Source organism: Cupressus sempervirens, chromosome 6, assembly GCF_028749045.1.
Source record: "Cupressus sempervirens isolate cs-2001-9-10 chromosome 6, ASM2874904v1, whole genome shotgun sequence".
In the NCBI taxonomy this organism is placed as follows: Eukaryota; Viridiplantae; Streptophyta; class Pinopsida; order Cupressales; family Cupressaceae; genus Cupressus; species Cupressus sempervirens.
Window position 1 is genome coordinate 272,369,357 of NC_143123.1, and position 18,044 is coordinate 272,387,400.

The 18,044-nt window shown below is 35.4% G+C and overlaps 1 pseudogene across 1 annotated transcript in view; it reads left to right on the forward strand.

Moving 5' to 3' along the window:
* The first annotated feature begins 203 nt into the window (after positions 1–203).
* Positions 204–18,044, forward strand: part of LOC149552281 (pentatricopeptide repeat-containing protein At3g09040, mitochondrial-like) — a 58,536-nt pseudogene continuing 40,695 nt past the window's right edge. The window contains exon 1 of the transcript XR_016352895.1: positions 204–2,315. The product of XR_016352895.1 is annotated as a pentatricopeptide repeat-containing protein At3g09040, mitochondrial-like (transcript). The remainder of the gene's footprint in view (positions 2,316–18,044) is intronic.

Below are 18,044 nucleotides of genomic sequence, written 5' to 3' on the forward strand. Positions count from 1 at the left end.
AGAAACTAAAGTACAAATTTCTCTTACATTTTGTATAACATCAACTATAATCAAAATGATTAAATCCAACAAAAGCTAATTCAAATTTTGAATTTACCTCCATTACCAAATCACATATACCACACACATATCCAACTATCCGCATATCTTTGCACCTAATATAGGTGCAAGGGCTAGTTTATAATATCAACCCAAAACAAATATGAGATTTCCTCAAAGTAGTGAAAAAATCAATATCCATTTTCACACTCACACCCTCTTCAAAGGAGCTCTCTCCAAATGCGAATGCGAATGCCGCTTGCGCTTGCCTGGTATCTTTCCTCTTTCGGAGATCTTTTCCCCAGCAAATAATTTAGATTAGCAAGAGACATAAACTGAATGACAATTACAATTACAGTCACTTCCATAAATAAATAATGCGATTGCCACCTACTGCCCATCTCAATCTGACAGCAATATGTAGAGAGGGGCAGTTGATGGAGGCGCTGCACATTCTGCTCACTGCACACAACCCCCCTGAAAATTCTTCTCCATATCTTCAATTGCTGCACACTTGCATTCTGCAGAAGGCGCTTTCACAAGGTAAAAAGATCCACTCTTTCATCGCTCAGAGAACATTTTCGTCTACCCCGCGTACAAATCTGCATAATAACCTTATCAACATGTATGTCAAGTGCGGAAGTTTGGTTAATGCTCGGAAGCTGTTTGATGACATGACAGAACGAGACGTCTGCTCATGGAACACCATAATTGCAGGATACCGAAGTCACGAGTTTCCTCGCGAGGCGGTCACTCTGTTTCACCAGATGCAGCGAGCAGGTTTTCAACCCGATCAGTTCACATTTGCCACCGTACTCCCCGCCTGTGCCAAAATAGGAGCTCTGAAACAGGGCATGGATATCCATCAAAGCGTAAAGGAGAAAGGAATTTCGTCAAATGTTGTAGTTGCAACTGCCCTGGTAGATATGTACGCTAAGTGTGGAAGTATAGACAATGCACGTGAACTATTTGACAAAATGCCTCAAAGAAATCTGGTTTCCTGGAACGCCATGATTGCAGCATATGCACATGTGGGATATGATGACAAGGCTTTAGAAATTTTTAAGAAAATGCGGTTGGCCGGTGTGAAACCAAATTCCACAACATTTGCCAGCATCCTCCCTGCCTGTGCAAAAATCGGAGATCTGCAACTGTGTGTGGACATCCATCAATGCGTTGAGGATAGAGGAATTTCGTCAGATGATGTAGTTGCAACTTCACTGGTAGACATGTATGCAAAATGTGGAAACATGGTTAAAGCACATGAACTGTTTAACAGAATGCCTCGGAAAGATGTAATCTCATGGACTGCAATGATTGCAGGTTATGCAAAAAATGGATTTGTTGAGGAGGCTTTGCAAATGTTTAAGCAAATGCAATTGGCAGGCGTAAAGCCGAATTCCAAAACCTTTGCCAGCATTCTTCCAGCCTGTGCGAAAATGGGTGCTTTGGAACAGGGTATAGACATCCATCAGAGCATTAAGGATAGAGGGATTTCGCAAAATATTGTAGTTGCAACTGCCCTGGTCGACATGTATGCGAAATGTGGAGGCATAGAAAAGGCATGTGAATTGTTTGAGAAAATGCCTGAAAGAGATGTCTTCTCCTGGAACACAATGATTGTAGGGTATGTACAAAATGGGCTTGTTGAAAAGGCATTAGAAACTTTCAAGCAAATGCAATTGGCAGGTGTAAAGCCAGACTCCACATCCTTTGCCAGCGTCCTTCCAGCCTGTGCCAAAATGGGAGCTTTGGAACAGGGTATAGATATCCATCAAAGCATAGTGCAACAGGGTTTTATGTTAGATGTCGTGATTGCAAGTGCCCTGGTGGACATGTATGCGAAATGCGGAAGCATAGATAAGGCATGCCAACTGTTTGACAGAATGCCTCGAAGAAATGTAATCACATGGAATACCATGATTGCAGGATATGCACAAAATGGATTTGTTGACAAGGCTTTAGAAACTTTCAAGCAGATGCAATTGGAAGGTGTCAAGGCAAATTCCACAACCTTTATCAACATCCTTCCGGCCTGTGCCAAAATGGGAGCTTTGGAACAAGGCATGGACATCCATCAAAGCATAACTGAAGAGGGATTCATGTCAGATGTTGTAGTTGCCAGTGCCCTTGTAGACATGTATGCAAAATGTGGAAGCATTGAAAAGGCACGTGAATTGTTTGACAGAATGCCTCAAAGAGATGTGGTCACATGGAATGCCATGATTGCAGGATATGCACAAAATGGATTATGCAAAGATGCTCTCAAAGTATTTGTATTGATGAAGGACTCTGGAACATATCCTAACATTGTAAGCTTTGCTTGTGTTTTATATGCATGCAGCCATGCAGGTTTAGTGGATGAGGGTTGTACATACTTCAATCACATAAGTAAACATTCTTGTATTACACCTACACTTGATCATTATGTGTGCATGGTGGATCTTCTTGCCCGTGCTGGCTATCTTGAAGACACCCTTAACTTTATCATTAAGATGCCAGTTAAACCCGTGGCGGTTGTGTGGATGTGTTTTCTTGGTGCATGTAAGTCGCATATGAATATCGGCTTAGGGGTATTTACAGCGATGCTGCTTTTAGATTTGGATCCTGAAAATTCTGCAACATATGTTCTTCTCTCAAATATCTATGCAGAAGTGGGCAGGTGGACTGAGGTTCAGATGGTAAGGAAATTGATGAAAGATAGAAGAATTAATAAGATCCCTGGTTGTAGTTGGATTGAAGGCCACAAAATGTTACAGATGAATTAATGAGAACCCTGGATATAGTTGGGTTTAAGGCCATAAAATGGTAAAGAGGTTGTTTGTGGAGGAGACAGTTCACAGCCAACAACATGCAAGATCTGTGCAAAAAAGTAGGAGAAATTGGGCTCGGAGATGAAGGATTTTTTCCCACATTCAAGACATTTACTTAATGATGTGGAAGAGGAGGAAATGGTGGCAGATATGTTGGCAGTTTGATTTCATTTGTTTAACATGCCCTGTGGAACAAAAATTTCAGTTGTTAAGAACTTTCGAGTATGTGCTGATTGCCTCATTATAAAAAAACTTATCTTCAACATTGTTGTAAGAGAAATTGTTCTGAGAGATGCAAACCGTTTTCATCATTCTAAAGGGATGACGCTCTTGAAGAGATTATTGGTGATGTGAAATGAACCAATCTCAAAAATAGGCCCACTCTACGATAATGTGCACCGTGTTAGGCCTGCAATAAAACAAGGGTAAATATTTTTATTTTCATGTTAGACCTGCATAATAATCAAGGAAAGAGACTCTATTTTCAGTATCTAGGAAGGATTAATTTTTTTCAGAGTATTTGGCAATCTAGGCCATGCTGTTACATTGTATAATTAGATGCGTAATGTAATGTAGATCACTTTTTACATAAATGTTGTGTATTTGGAAATTAAAAAGTTTTATTGAATTGTTTTAGGAAATCTGTACGAAATAAAAATTCTGGAGGATGTGGTGGAGAATGAGGATAAAACAGAAGCTAAGGAACACTTCAAATGGAAAGCTAGTATGAAATTGGAGAGGAGGGCTCACAATCAACCCTTCTTATTTTCTAGCTTTTAAATATCAATTGTAATTACTTTGGTCTATATTAGACCTGCAATTTGAGTTTGGGTAACTTTAATCAGTGCAGCTGAATTCTGTTTCATTTATAGTTTGTTAATGTTGCTTCACATCCGTGTGTTTCATGAGATATCTAGTAGATTTGTGAATATATAAATACTTTTAATTAGTTCCTGCCTACGGCAGATAACTAATGTATGTGTTGAGGTACTAATTTTTTAATTTGACCATTCAATTGACCAGCAAGCGCAAAAACATTATAGTTATTGTTAATTTTTAATTCTCTGAATTGTTATTGGCTAAAACAAGCAGAAAAATCAAATTTTCTGAAAAATAAAATAAAATTATTAATATCATTATGTAGAAGCTTTATGATTTTTCCCAAATTCTTTTCCTCGCTTCCAGAAAACTCTCCTCTCATAGCCTTCTGTAGTGGTCTGGAATCCACCTCTTCCTTCTCCAACCTGCAAATTTTGACCAAAGAATGTGCATCTATCAAGCAAGTTGATTACATACATATGGAGAATTGGTGCAACAGGAATAAGAGGAGGATAATGTTTTAGAACTGTTTTTGGAATTACAAGCATGAATTTATGCTGGAAAAAAAACTGGGTGGTGCTTGTTTTCTCTCTATGGGGAATCACAGAGGCACATTTCTGTTCTAGTTCTTATTTTTAGAATCCCTTTTTGAGAATTGAATACAGAGTGTTGGCAGCAGGCTCACAGATTTTTATGCAGAACAGGTACAATTTCGTATAGAAATTGCTATGAATTTTAAATTTCAACGACATAATTCCTACTATCCATAGAACTGACACAATATTTCTTTCAAACAAAGGCTGCAAATCTGTTACAGTTCATCATATTACAAAATAGAATTATTTAGCTGAGGATGCACGACTTAAAAAAAAATTGTTTATCGTTTTGGTTTTGTTTTAGTGAGGTCTGCAGGGGGAATGGGCTTGCAATGATGAGATATGATCCTATAAATGTGAGTTTATTCCTTGTGCTATGTGGGAATTGCTACAGAAAACCATAATCTCTTGCCTTACTGGCAATGGAGTGAAATATATTACATAATAAGTAAATTCCAGGCTCATTCAGCAGCCCTACATTTTGCTACTGGATTCCTCCAAAATAGAATCGGTGTGGGCAACGGGTGTTTGAGATTTCTGAATTTGTTTTGAGCAAAGGGTGTCATTTTGAAGATACAATCCATTACTGCAATGGGCTAAATGGTGTAATCTTTCATTCTCACTACAGGGAATAATGGAGATGTGAGAAATATTGAAACTCCTAATGTGTAATGTCCTAATGTTGTTACTATTATGCCCAAATATGGATTTTATGTTGTTCTTGGGTGTGAAAGGGGCGGTTGTGATGGTGGAGGGTGGAGCAAGTATAATCCTGGGAATACAGAGGCCAACAACGTATCTGTCTCAAAGAGAAAAAACCAAAATATCTTAATGTCAAGCAATCATATTTAACATATTGACAATCAACCATTTAATATATGTCAAGGATTAACAAAATAGAGGAATTGAAAACACTGTTGTACATAGCAAAACAATTGTTGCAATAAATCATGAATGAGCTTCTTACTGTTCAATAGAAGCTCTTATTAGTAATGGGTAGTGGTATCAGGTATGTATTGAAGAATATAAAGCCAGTACATTCACATTTGGACCAAGTTCATGATGTTTATTACTGCGTGAAAGTCAACAGTAAAATATTGATTATTAACATTTTATCATTGCTTATCCACAGCCCTGCTCTGTAGCTATCAATCAAGTGAAATTACCTACGGATTTCACAAAATTCATGAAATAAAACAGCACAGGTAGTAGAAATGACAGATTTAAATTGGGGAAGGAGAAGTTGGAGACAAATACAACATTTTATATTGCATATAATATTGAAATGAAACCAATGCATTAGCTTACAAGCAAGCACTACATGATATACATAAATTACAATGGTACAACTTTTATTGGGCATGTCAGATGCCCTAAATTCTTGCAGTTTGGTCCATGTCATATCACAAAAACCGTGGTCTTCATCTAGCTCCAAATTCAAATCAGTGATTTTAATGTTCAAACAATCAAAGGCTGAAAGTCCATCCCACTTGTAATCTATCTACTTGAGATCTATTAATGCAAATAAGCATTCCGAAATTTCTGCCACAACCTGAAATAACACGGGCAGACAATGTTCAATGAGCCCATGTTGAAATAACTGTAAAGTTGAATCTAGAGACTTGGACCTTCATTGATATCTTAGCTGAAATTTATCTCTGGAGCTCTCCTTACTAATAATTTTGTCTTTCGGGGAGGCAGTTTGCATAGATATATTGATGTTGTTGACAGCATCACTGCTCCCATATGACCCAACATGTCAAATATCTCCTATTGCATTCATTAGCAATGACAGAACTTTAATACATTCAAACGTACCAAGTGAAATGAATCAACACTTATTCAAACCCGTCATGTCCGATATTCCCAGCTATGTTTATTAATTACAAGAGTGCAATTCTTGCAAACCACACTATGATAAATATGAACGCTTGCTTAGTTCCCAGGAACTCAATTCTCATTTTCCCTCTGGGAAATAGAAACCATGGCTTAGTTTCCAAATTCCAAAGGCATCTGGGCTCAGTTTTGCATGATATAAAGCCAATTTATAAGAAAGAGTTTAGATTTGGACAGAAGAAGATCGATGCAGATTAAAAGAAATATGATTCTATATTTTGCATTAGATTAAAACTCATGTATCAGCAGAAGCTAGGACTTCATTGAATGCAAACAATGCTAGATAAGACTAAAGGATAATAACTCTGTTTACCATTCTCAATAGTGTGATTGCAGTCGAATCCGTTACAGTTAGAATTTTACATGTAGAGTGGGCTCTGCCATGGCTGAACATGTCACCATACAACAAATATAGGATCTGTTCGGTCTCAGTGCTTAAAAACACTTCTTTTCAATTTATTTTTGTTTACAAGAATGCTCCAGCTTCCTTTTCATCTCATTTTTTAATTTATCCTCGAAAAAAAACCTCCAAGTGTTGTCACTGCAACTGGTTTTTCTTTTCTATTCATATCAAGTTTGTAACTGTAAAGAATTGCTTCATTTAAAACCATGAGTCTTAGGCAGTTGTGCTGAACACTTGGGGAAGCAAGATGTCACTAGAGAGCTTGTATAGTGGAGGATATTGCTAATATAACAAAGAAGAAAGGCCTTGCTTTAGAGAAAAAACGTTGTAACAACTTGTGCGATAGTGACTTAGGAGGAAATGAAATCTTGCCTTCTATAGTTTTCCATACTTTGGGTTTATGTGGGTTCTATCACTGTTATCTTTCATTTTTGTTCTTACTTGATCCTCTTCAATTATAGCTACATACTTGTTAACTTCGCTCTTTGCTCTATGTTGGTGAACATAGTTATTCTTCTAAAAATGAATACACAAACTGACTCAAAATGCCCACGAGGAAGAATAAACAGCACTAACAGTTGGAGAGGTTGTCATGGAACTGACAACTTTCTTCTGAATTGAGAGGTGCAGCTCCCTCTTAACAAGATTTTCAATGAATAAAACATCAAATATGCATTTTACCAGAAAGAAATAAAGGCCATTAACATCCTACCCATAGCTATGCAAGTAGATGCAGATGAATGATTTAAATTGAAGTAAATGTAGATAACGAGGCTGAAAGGTAAAGCATAGAGATCTAGGACAAAGCCAAAATTATCCATACCTTACATTAATACGCTTAAGAAATAAATGGAGATATCCACCCAAAACATAACATAGTAATAAGGCACAACTTGAAATGAATTATTTCTACAACTCATATCAATGAATAAACATTGACACATAACTGCAGAAGCTCAAAGTCTATTTGTAATAGGAGATCAACTTAAACACATACATGATAAGAACTTATCCTCATTTTATTAATGGATGCACATCAGTTCAAAAACTATACATTCATACTATGAGTTTTTTCAGTCTTTCCTCATATGAAGCTTCCTCCTTTTTTACACAAATCTGAAATTCCCTTATGATAAGATTAACTATTTTTGTTTCTCAAGGAATTCATCAAGAACAAGGTCTTCTCTGTGATCCTTGAACATTTTGCGAAGTTTTGCTCTGTCTCTTTCCCCTTCAAGTTCAATAATATCGTCTCATGCTGAGTCAAAATTGGTTTTCAATTCCCTTGCAGCTACAAAAAGGTTGGAGATAATGTCAAATTGTTCAAGCTCTTGCTATGTCAAGTCAATTTGCCATACTAGTTGAGGGTCTTCATTCTAGAAGTTGACATTTGCATGTAATCCCATTCTCGAAGTTGAAATGAATAACAGGGGTAGGAAGCATCAAGTGTCCAAACAAGGAGGTGACAAAGAATTAATTTGAAAGATTAATTCTAACATGTTTTCTTACAAACATGAGCTTGACAGTCTAGCAATGGGATTTGGATGACATGAGACTTAATTGCACATGTGTCACCTTTTCACTGAGATAATGCAATTTCATCCCAACACTTCAATTTTTCAGTTGGTATTCACATCAATGATCTTGAAGGATCAAATTCAAATTATTTTGCATCATTCCCAATTTTCCAAATTAGAATCACCTCGATAAGCCTATTGTAAGTTAATTGCCTCTTTTTACTAGCTTCAAATTAAAAATTGTAAGTTGTGGCCTTTTGGGAGCCAACAATTAGATGGTAAGTCATGAGAACATATCAAAGTAAAAGCTTAGAAATAAATGTTAGAATTACACATTTGGTTGGCACTTGGATATGTTGATGATGCATTGTACTGATGACAAGTTTGTCATTGATGACAACATATATGTTTGAGTTCATGGCATACAAGGTCAATGTACATAATAGAGGATTATTGAGTCAGCAAAGCTGACACATAACAGGTTAAGCTATGTGAGCTTAGGATTGTGTTCACAAACGAGTATAGAAGCTACATCTATGTTCACTTACATTTGTGTTGAGCATTGGATGAGTCATAATTCATTTGGTGAAGAATGGTCGCAAACCAGTGTGCAGGAAGTTCTGTTAGAGATAGTTGCTGGTAGATTGATTGTATCTTATCATCAAGGTGAAATTAAGGTTAGCGAGCTTGAATCGTGGTTGAAGACATGTTCATGATACTATGTTCGCGTTAGCATATCTTGGAGACCATTCTAGAGAGGTTGCAGAAGTAAAACATGTGACATGTTTCATCAACAGTTAAATATGTTTGTGAAATGTGTTGATCGTTATTGGAAAAAGTGTTAATTATTTTGTAACGCGTGGAAACTTTATTGTAGTAATTGTAATGATGCTTTAGAAAGCATGTATGCCTTAGGGTGGTCATATGTAACCAATAGTACATTAGGGAAGCTTTAACAAACCAACCTAATTAGTTATTTGGACAAGGTATAAAGGAAAGATGTTTTCCTTGGATGTATTTTCATATCATATTACATATAATTGCGTGGATCAGTGGATACAAATTTGATTAGAGAAGAGCAAAGATAGAGTTGGATGTTGGATTTGGACATCAAAGAAATTGTATTGGCAATTGAGTTGTATTATTGGTCAGTTTAGTAAATTGGATTTATTTTTTATTAAGAAAACATGTTTTGAAGCGGTCTTGAAACCCAAATTCAAAACAGGTGCAAAACTAAACACCTATAGAACAAACCCGAAAGATAATCATTACATTCTACAAAGAGACAAGGGACATAAACACGACATAACATAAACATAAAAAGGGGGTGCAAAATAACTTGCAAACTCCACAAAACAAGATGGTGGTCCAAGAAAGGATAAACTTTATAAATCGACCACCCAACAAAACATCAAATTTTAAGATTTTCCCAATACCCCCTTCTTAAGGGAATTAGGAGAAGAATGAGAGGGAAGTTTTCCTTCCAAAATGCTAGACCTGCGAATCAATAGACCTATCAACACCCACAAAACTAGGATCGGATATTTCAAGTATAGCACAAGCAACTCAACAACACTAGTATCACCCATCACAGAACCCAAGTCAATTTCATTAACCTTATCTGTGGAAATTGAATTACAACCACTTCCAGCCATAATAACATGTTGGGTTGAGCCAACAATATCATTCTGAATCTGAACAACATCGATAGTAACATTAGAAGCTCCATTAACAAAACTAGCCATAGGGGAAGTCACAAAAAATTCATAAGGACAGTCACATCAACCTAAACAAAAGAAGGGACAACATCAACATCCTGATGTTGAATAAAATTAGTAGCAACTTGGGATGCTTTCACTTCAACTTTAGACATCTTGACCACCATATAATGTTGTCGCAAAGCCCCCATCCACCAAGAGGGTTTTAGATTTGATCTTTTCATTATCAGACTTTGCTGCAACATGCCCGATATTAAAGCATTTCCTGCACCTAAATAGGGGACCCTCACAATCAAAAGACTGGATCTAAGAGCCAATACGGGTATAAAGCTTAACCTTCACCAGAAGGCCTTTAAAAGCATCAATATCAACTAGTATCCTTGTGTAGGTAGAGTACAATATGTCAGAGGATTCCAAATCCACCATTAAAAAATCTCCTAAAGCTTCCCTAACTTCCTCAAGCAAAAAATCATGTCATAGATGAAGAGGGAGGTTAGGAAGTCGAACCCAAATAGGCATTTTACAAAAAGATTTAGTGGCAAGGTTGAAGTCCTTATGCCAAGGTTTAACCATTAAAGGGAAACCATTTTCCCAAGTGAATAAATGATCACATAAAATCACTTTCATATCATTTGCATTGTCAAATCTGGCAATAAAGAAACCCCTTACCAGAGGAAAGATCTGTAAATAATTAGTAAGATATGGATCCCGGTGCTTTGAGATCCAAGTATGGAGATTCTCAAGAGAGGGCCAAAAACACTTGAATCGACAAATGAGCACATCCACCTTAAGAGCATTATTCTGTTGTTGAATCTCTGAAATAATTTCCTTGTTCAAATTAACTAAACTAGGGTTGCATGCAAGAAAAGGTTTGGAGATTGTCAACTTAGTGACATTCCCCAAACCACTGTCAAAATGTACAGATTGGTTAAAAGAATACCCTTCCTCACCCACTAGGGACTCCTTCCATGCCTTGGCTTCTTGCAATATGGCAATATCGGTGACAAAATGAACCTTAGAGGATGGCAACCCAGATTGCCCCACCCTTAGCGATCGAAACCCTAGGGACCAAAGGAGTAGGAGAAACCTACCGAATCACAATATTATGCCCATCTAGCTCATCATCAAGTGCAGAAGAAGCCATCGACATGAGCGAAAATGACCCTACATCTCCTGCATTAAGGGAAGAACCATCCCCACAAACACCTTTAGTGGACAAAATAGGAATTGCAACCACAGGAACACCAACGCAACTTTACAAACTCTTGCCAATAGAAACCCTAACATGTGTGAAATTGGGAATCATTGACGCCATTAACATAATAATTGAAATAATATAAAATAAAATTGGTAACTTCATTTGCCTACTCATCATAGTTGACTGAAGCAATTTGGACAGTGAGTTCATTTATCTTCATATAAGCCTTTAACAGGGTTTGAATCTTCTAGCAAGGGTTCAAGGTCTCCTAATAGGGATTTGTCCTCTAACAAGGATACACAAATATATCTGTTTTAGTTTCTTCTTTCTAGATCTGTAATTTTTGTTTTTTTATATGGTTGTTGTTTGTGGTGAGAATCCTCAGTATCTCATATTTTCCCTATATCAAGAATCCAACTCACATCTTTTTCAATATTGAACATGGACTATTGGACCCACCTTGTGCTCAATCCTTTTTGTCTATATTTGAGGTTGAGCTCATTAAGTCCACTTGCTTTAATATAATCAAGTGAGAATAGGCTTGATTCCTAGTTTACATGCATAAGCTAGTGAACGACTCATTTCCACCACATTACATGTACTTCCCAATTATAGTGGACAATTGTAACTTTTCCAACTTTAGTGGATGATAATTCATTACTATATGTGTCAATTCATATGATTATGAAACATGTCACAATTGAATGTCATCCTTGTTAGATAGCTGAGAGGGGGGGGTGTGAATGAGCTATCCTCAAGTCCTTTAAAAAAATTTGCCAACTTTTACCAACCTAAACTTATCAACAAACCCACTAGATAAACATATTAACTTTAATTAATCGAATCACAACAATAATTAACGGTCTTCACATGTAAGTGGAAAATAACATGTAAAACATTCACGCACAAATTAACACCAATATTTTTAATGTAGAAACCCAGTTAGGGTAAAAGCCAATAGAAAATTGTCACCCAAAAATAATTCGCTCTTCTAAAGTTAATTAACAACTTGCTTCATTAAAGGTTACATATGCATTTGCTAGATGTGACCCTTTAAGCGATTTTCATCAAAGATCATTTAGACCTTGTCACCCTTCAATGAGTGCCCTATGTAAAGGAATTACAAACATTCAATGGAATGTCACCTACAAAAGGATTACGAATAGAATTATTAAGTCCACACAGGTTAAGAGATTTTCTACTACAGTGGTTAGAGAGTAACAATGACATGATCTAATAAATATGCAACTACTTTTTTCTTGTTGAGATCTCCACACTAACTCCTTCAATCCACTTCAATCTGTACTTTAGATTTGTTTGATGTCAACTCCTTTAGTAACTTTTCCACCAACTCGACTAGCAAATAGACCATAAATATTTGTCTTCTTGCCCTCTCCTTATATAGACAAATTTTTGCTACTTCATCTCATTCATTAGGGTTTCCATGAATTCCTTCCATCCACGCGATCAATTTACAACTCAAATTCATTGAACCTATAGCTATGGAAAGCATTTTTTGAATCTTGTCAGCTTTATCTCCACCTTAGAACTTGAAATTTTCTTGGATATCAAAACACGTCCGAAATCTCCACCATCTGATTTTGCCTTATCAATTCCATCCATTGATCTTGCTAACTAACTTTCTCCTTATCTTAGAATCTTCTAGAATAGTCCAGATCTTCACTTGATGTCATCCTTTACTCAATCTTCCACAAACTATTCGTCTTAACCAAATTTTGTGTTCTTACTTCATCGAAAACCTCCATCACAAGGTTAACACTAAGCTTATTCGATAACCATCCTTTCTCGGGTATAACTTCTGCTTGGTTAACACTTGACTTACTTAACCTTTCTTCCTCTTTATTTACCGACCATCATTTCTAGTTTGGTGCAACTCGTTGATTTCATACCTTTTCACTTTACAACTTCATTCCTTTCTTTATCGACCAAAATAAATTACTTGTGCATTATCTCAACATTCATCAAATCATGTAAAACAATCAAACCAACATTATCTTTCCATAGACCAATGCATTGGTTTCCCAATTAAGTTACACATACTTACATCACTTCTACATTTCATCTTCTATCTTTTCCATCCATTTGAGCTATTCAACACCACCTCCTTCAAATAATTTGCAACTTACATGAATCAATATTGTCAATCAACTTGACATCAATGACAACATAACAAGTGATCTAACTCTTCTACATACAATTCATAGCTCAATTATATGACCATGTTCCTCATCAACGTCACTTTCATTCATCAGCATCAGTTGTGCCCAACAATATCCCCCTTTGACATTTATGGAAACACATTATGAAATATACCATCCAATACCAAACTTCTTCATCTTCTTAGCAACACATTTCAATACATCTTCTTCATCAAGTCTCACCCTTTGATTATGCTTCCTTCTTCTTTCTTCATATTTGTTCATGCTCAAGTTCATCATTTTGCTCTTCATCCCATTCAATACTTCAAGTAACTCTCTCCCTTAGCTCATACATACACACACTCATGAAGTAAATCTAATATCTCTCATGCACATGTTCTCCTATTTATCATAAACCAAAGGTTCTCATGTACACATTCTTCCCCTTTGACACCAATGCCAAAGGTATCCATAAACCTCTACTAAAAACATATTTTCCATGTAGTCGTACCTTGTACCTTGCCTGTACTAATCATGTTTGCTTCCTTTACATCATTTTCATAAATTTAGGTAGCTTCTAAATAGTGAACTCCTGCATCAACTCACAAATAGATATTATAATAAAGCTTGACTTTAAGCAATTCTACATCTTCTTCTAGTGAAAATTAGATAGGGGAATGACCCTTAGTTTTCATCTCAGATAATCAAAGGTATCCTTAGGTAATAATTTGTAAGCATTTCTACAATTTTTTCATTTGACTTCTTATACTCCAATCTTACTTGTTTTTCCTGAACTTTCTCTCTCAAATAGTGATACTTGATTGATATAAGATTTGTTTTTGCATACATCATTGGATTCTTTGAAATGTTTATAGCACTTATGTTGTTGCAATAGATTGTTACAGGATCAATCAATTCTTCTTGCATTCTTTCCTATAATTGTTTGATCCACACAATGTTAGAGAAAATTAATTGCAGCTGCAACATACTCTACCTCAACAGTAGATTGTGAAATACAACTTTGTTTATTTCTCCTAAAAGGAAAGATACACCACTTGTACTATTTCTATCATCTATGTTGCCTGCCCAATCTGCATCAATATAGACTATCAATTTAAAATCTCCATCTTTCTTATACTATAAAGCATATTCGTCTGTCCCCTTCATATTTATAAAGATTCTCCTCACAATAGTCATATTTGTTTCCTTAGGATTAGAAGAAAATCTTGCCACAATACCTACAACACGAGCAATATCTAGTCTGCTATGAACAACATATTGTAGCTTACCAATCATAGATTTGTAAAGTGTTTTATTTACCTTGATAGTATCATCTTTCTTTGATGGTTTACATCTAGTGATCATCGATGTACCAATTGGTCTTGAATCTTCCATGCCAAAGGTTTTCAAAATCTCCTTGATATATTTGGATTGTGTTATGTAAATACCATCTTTGACTTGTTGAAATTGAAATCCAATAATGAATTTGATCTCTCCAAACAAAGACATTTCAAACATTGGTTCATGTCCTCCATATATAGTATCATTAACAAATATTTCAGCTATCAAGATCTTTAGATTCACTTTTCAGGTACAGATGACTATTCTCACTAGTTCTAACAAAACCAATTCTCACCAAATAAGAGTGTAATCTATCATACAAATGCTCGAGGTGCCTGCTTCAATCCATATAAAGCCTTATGCAATTTGCATACCATGTTTTTCTTATTATGGTCCACAAGTCTCTTTGGTTGCTCAATGTAGACTTCCTCTTCCACAATTCTATTCAGAAAAGCAGACTTCACATGTATTTGATAAACCTTGAATCCTTTGAAAGTATCATATGCAAGTAAAGTTCTCACACCTTCTAATCTAGCAACATGAGCAAATGTCTGACCATAATCAATGCCTTCTTCCTATGCATATTCTTTACATACTAGTCTTGCTTTGTTTCTTGTTACTTCTCCATTTTCATATAGCTTACTTTTGAAAATCTGCTTTGTACCAATAACATTCTTATCCTTAAGTCTTAGTACTAGTGTCCATGTGTTGTTGTTCTCTATTTGATTAATCTCTTCATTCATAGCATTAGTCCAATTTTCATTCTCCAGTGCATCCTTAACCGTTCTAGTCCCAAATTCAAAACTCAAACATGTATTGTCTCTCAACTTACTTCTTGTCATTACTCCAACATTCTTGTCTTCAATCATCTAGTTCGGTGAATGATTCCTTTTGACATACTTTGCTAATACAAACTTCGTTATTTGTTCTTCAATATTTTCTCCACTCGCTGGGGGCTCAACTCGTTGATCAGTTGTTGGATTTTGTTTCTCGGTGGCTTTTGGTTGTTGCTTAGGTAGTGCACTTGGTGCTCCTTCTTGTACATATACAAATCTTTCATAGTCTTCATGTTCTTTCTTTCTTTCTTCATCACTCTTTTTTGCAAACTCATCAACTCTCACATTTGAATTTTCACCACTTTGTTGGTGACCTTATTCAAACATTTATATGTTTTGGTTCTTGTGGAATAACCTAATAATATACCTTCATCTCCTTTAGAATCAAGTTTTCATTCCTAGAATTTTTTAGAATATAGCACCTACTTCCAAAGATTTTAAAGTAGCTAACATTTGGTGTATACTCATACCAGAGTTCATAAGGAGTTTTGTTTCTACATTTTTTCAATTATACTCAATTTAGGGTATAGACAACAATGTTGATTATCTCTCTCCAATATATATGTACAATATCCTTATCAATTAACAATGTTCTAGCACAATCAATAATTGATATGTTTCTTCTTTTAGCTATGCCATTCTATTGTGGTGTCCTCAGTGCTAATAGTTATCTTTTAATTCCATTCTCATTGCAAAACATGATTAACTCATGAGATCTCAAACATTTTAATTTCTTACCTATCTCTTTCTCAACTATTTCCTTATACCATTTGAACGCAACATATTTTTCCTTTAGAAACATCCCACACATTATTCTTGAGAAATCATCAACAAATAATATGAAATATTGATCACCATTATAATTTTGTACTTTAATTAGACCACATATATTAGTATGAACCAACTCCAATACTTCATTAGATGAGTAATACTTTCTCTTAAAACTTGGTCATTTTTCAATTATGACATTGCTTACACATCACTTTATCAGGTTTTCTTACGCTCGGTAAACCTCTCACTCTTTTCTTCCTACTAACCTTGATCATGTCATCAAAATTCATATGACATAACATTTCTCCATAACCAAACATATTATGTTATTGCAATCAAGCACATGTTCTTAGTGGAATCTAGATAGAATAAGTTACCTCTTTTTTTCTCTCCAACACCAATTAGATTTCCAACTTTTTCATAGATCTCCACTTTTCAGTTTTGAAACTCTAGTCAATGACCCATGTTATACAACTATGCCACACTCAACATATTTTATTTTAGACCTTGTACCTATGCATTGTCACATCTAATCTTTTCATTCAACATAATAGATCCTTTTCCATTCACAAGACATGGGGCATCATTTCCAAGTTTAACAAATCATCCATCATAATTTTCTATATTATCAAATTTTCCAATATCACCACTCATGTGATGTGAATAACCATTGACAATAATCTATGTATCATTCTTACTAACTTGTGAAATGAGAGATTTTTCTTCTTCATAAATTTCTTGTCCTTTAGAATCATCCTTCACTGCAACATAAACAACTTCTTCACCTTCTTCTTGATCAACAGTTTCATACTCGGTGTCATCTTCCTATGCTAGGTAACAAGCCATTTTTCCTTATCTGTGTAGTCTCCATTTGTTCAGTATCTTCTCTCCCTTTTGTAATTCCTTTCATTCTTGTTCCTATCAAGACATCTAGATGCAATGTGACCAACCTTGTTACATTTAAAACAAATCTAGGATAGTTTACCTTTAAACTTTCATTTTCCTCTCGGTAACCTCTTTGTCAGAAATCCTTCAACCTCTTCTTAATCTTTGTCTTCTACTTCATAGTCACTATCATTCTAACTGTAATGAGTGCTCTTTTCTTTTCTTTAACTTCCAATGGTTAGAGAAGAAGGCAATTTCAATCTTAGGTAAACAATTACCAAAATTATTAAGCTCAAAAGCAATCAGCCTATGAACCAAATCATCAAGAGTAATATCATTTCTAGGTATGGATCTCAACTCCTGAATAATAGAAACTCTAATAGCATAGATGGGTAATATAGTTCTAAAAAAATTTCTTACCACAACTTTTTCACTTATGACTCCACCAACTCCTTTGATAAAATTAACTACTTCCTTGATTCTATTACTATAGTGCACAATGTTCTCACCATCTTGCATTCTCATGTCATCAAATTTTCCTTTTAGACTTTCATCCTTCGCTCTTAGTACATTTTGAACTCCTCCATGAACAAGTGCAAGATTTTCCCACATTTCTTTTGTAGTAACATTGTCTTTGACATCATTAAATTCAACTCATTCAAGGAAGAAGTGATTTCTATCATCAAGATATTGTGTTCTTGTTTTTCTCTCATCTGCTCGATTGTCATTGGTCCAAGGGGTGGTAACTAGTAATGATTGTCTAGGTAGTACAATGCATAATCTCTAATTTCATAAAGGTGTAGCCTCATCCTACTTTGTCATAATAAAAATTTCTCCTTGTTCAACTTTGGTACCCCTCTCTTATACATCTTCAAATCTTTGGCTTTAAGTATTTCAAACTTGTTCCTCCAATGACCTTTTCTTTGATACCAATTGTTAGATAAATGAGAGGGGGTTGAATTAGTTATTCTTTGGTCCTTTAAAATAATTCACCAACTTTTACCAACTTAAAACTTATTAGCAAATCCACTTGGTAAACAGATTAACCTTAAT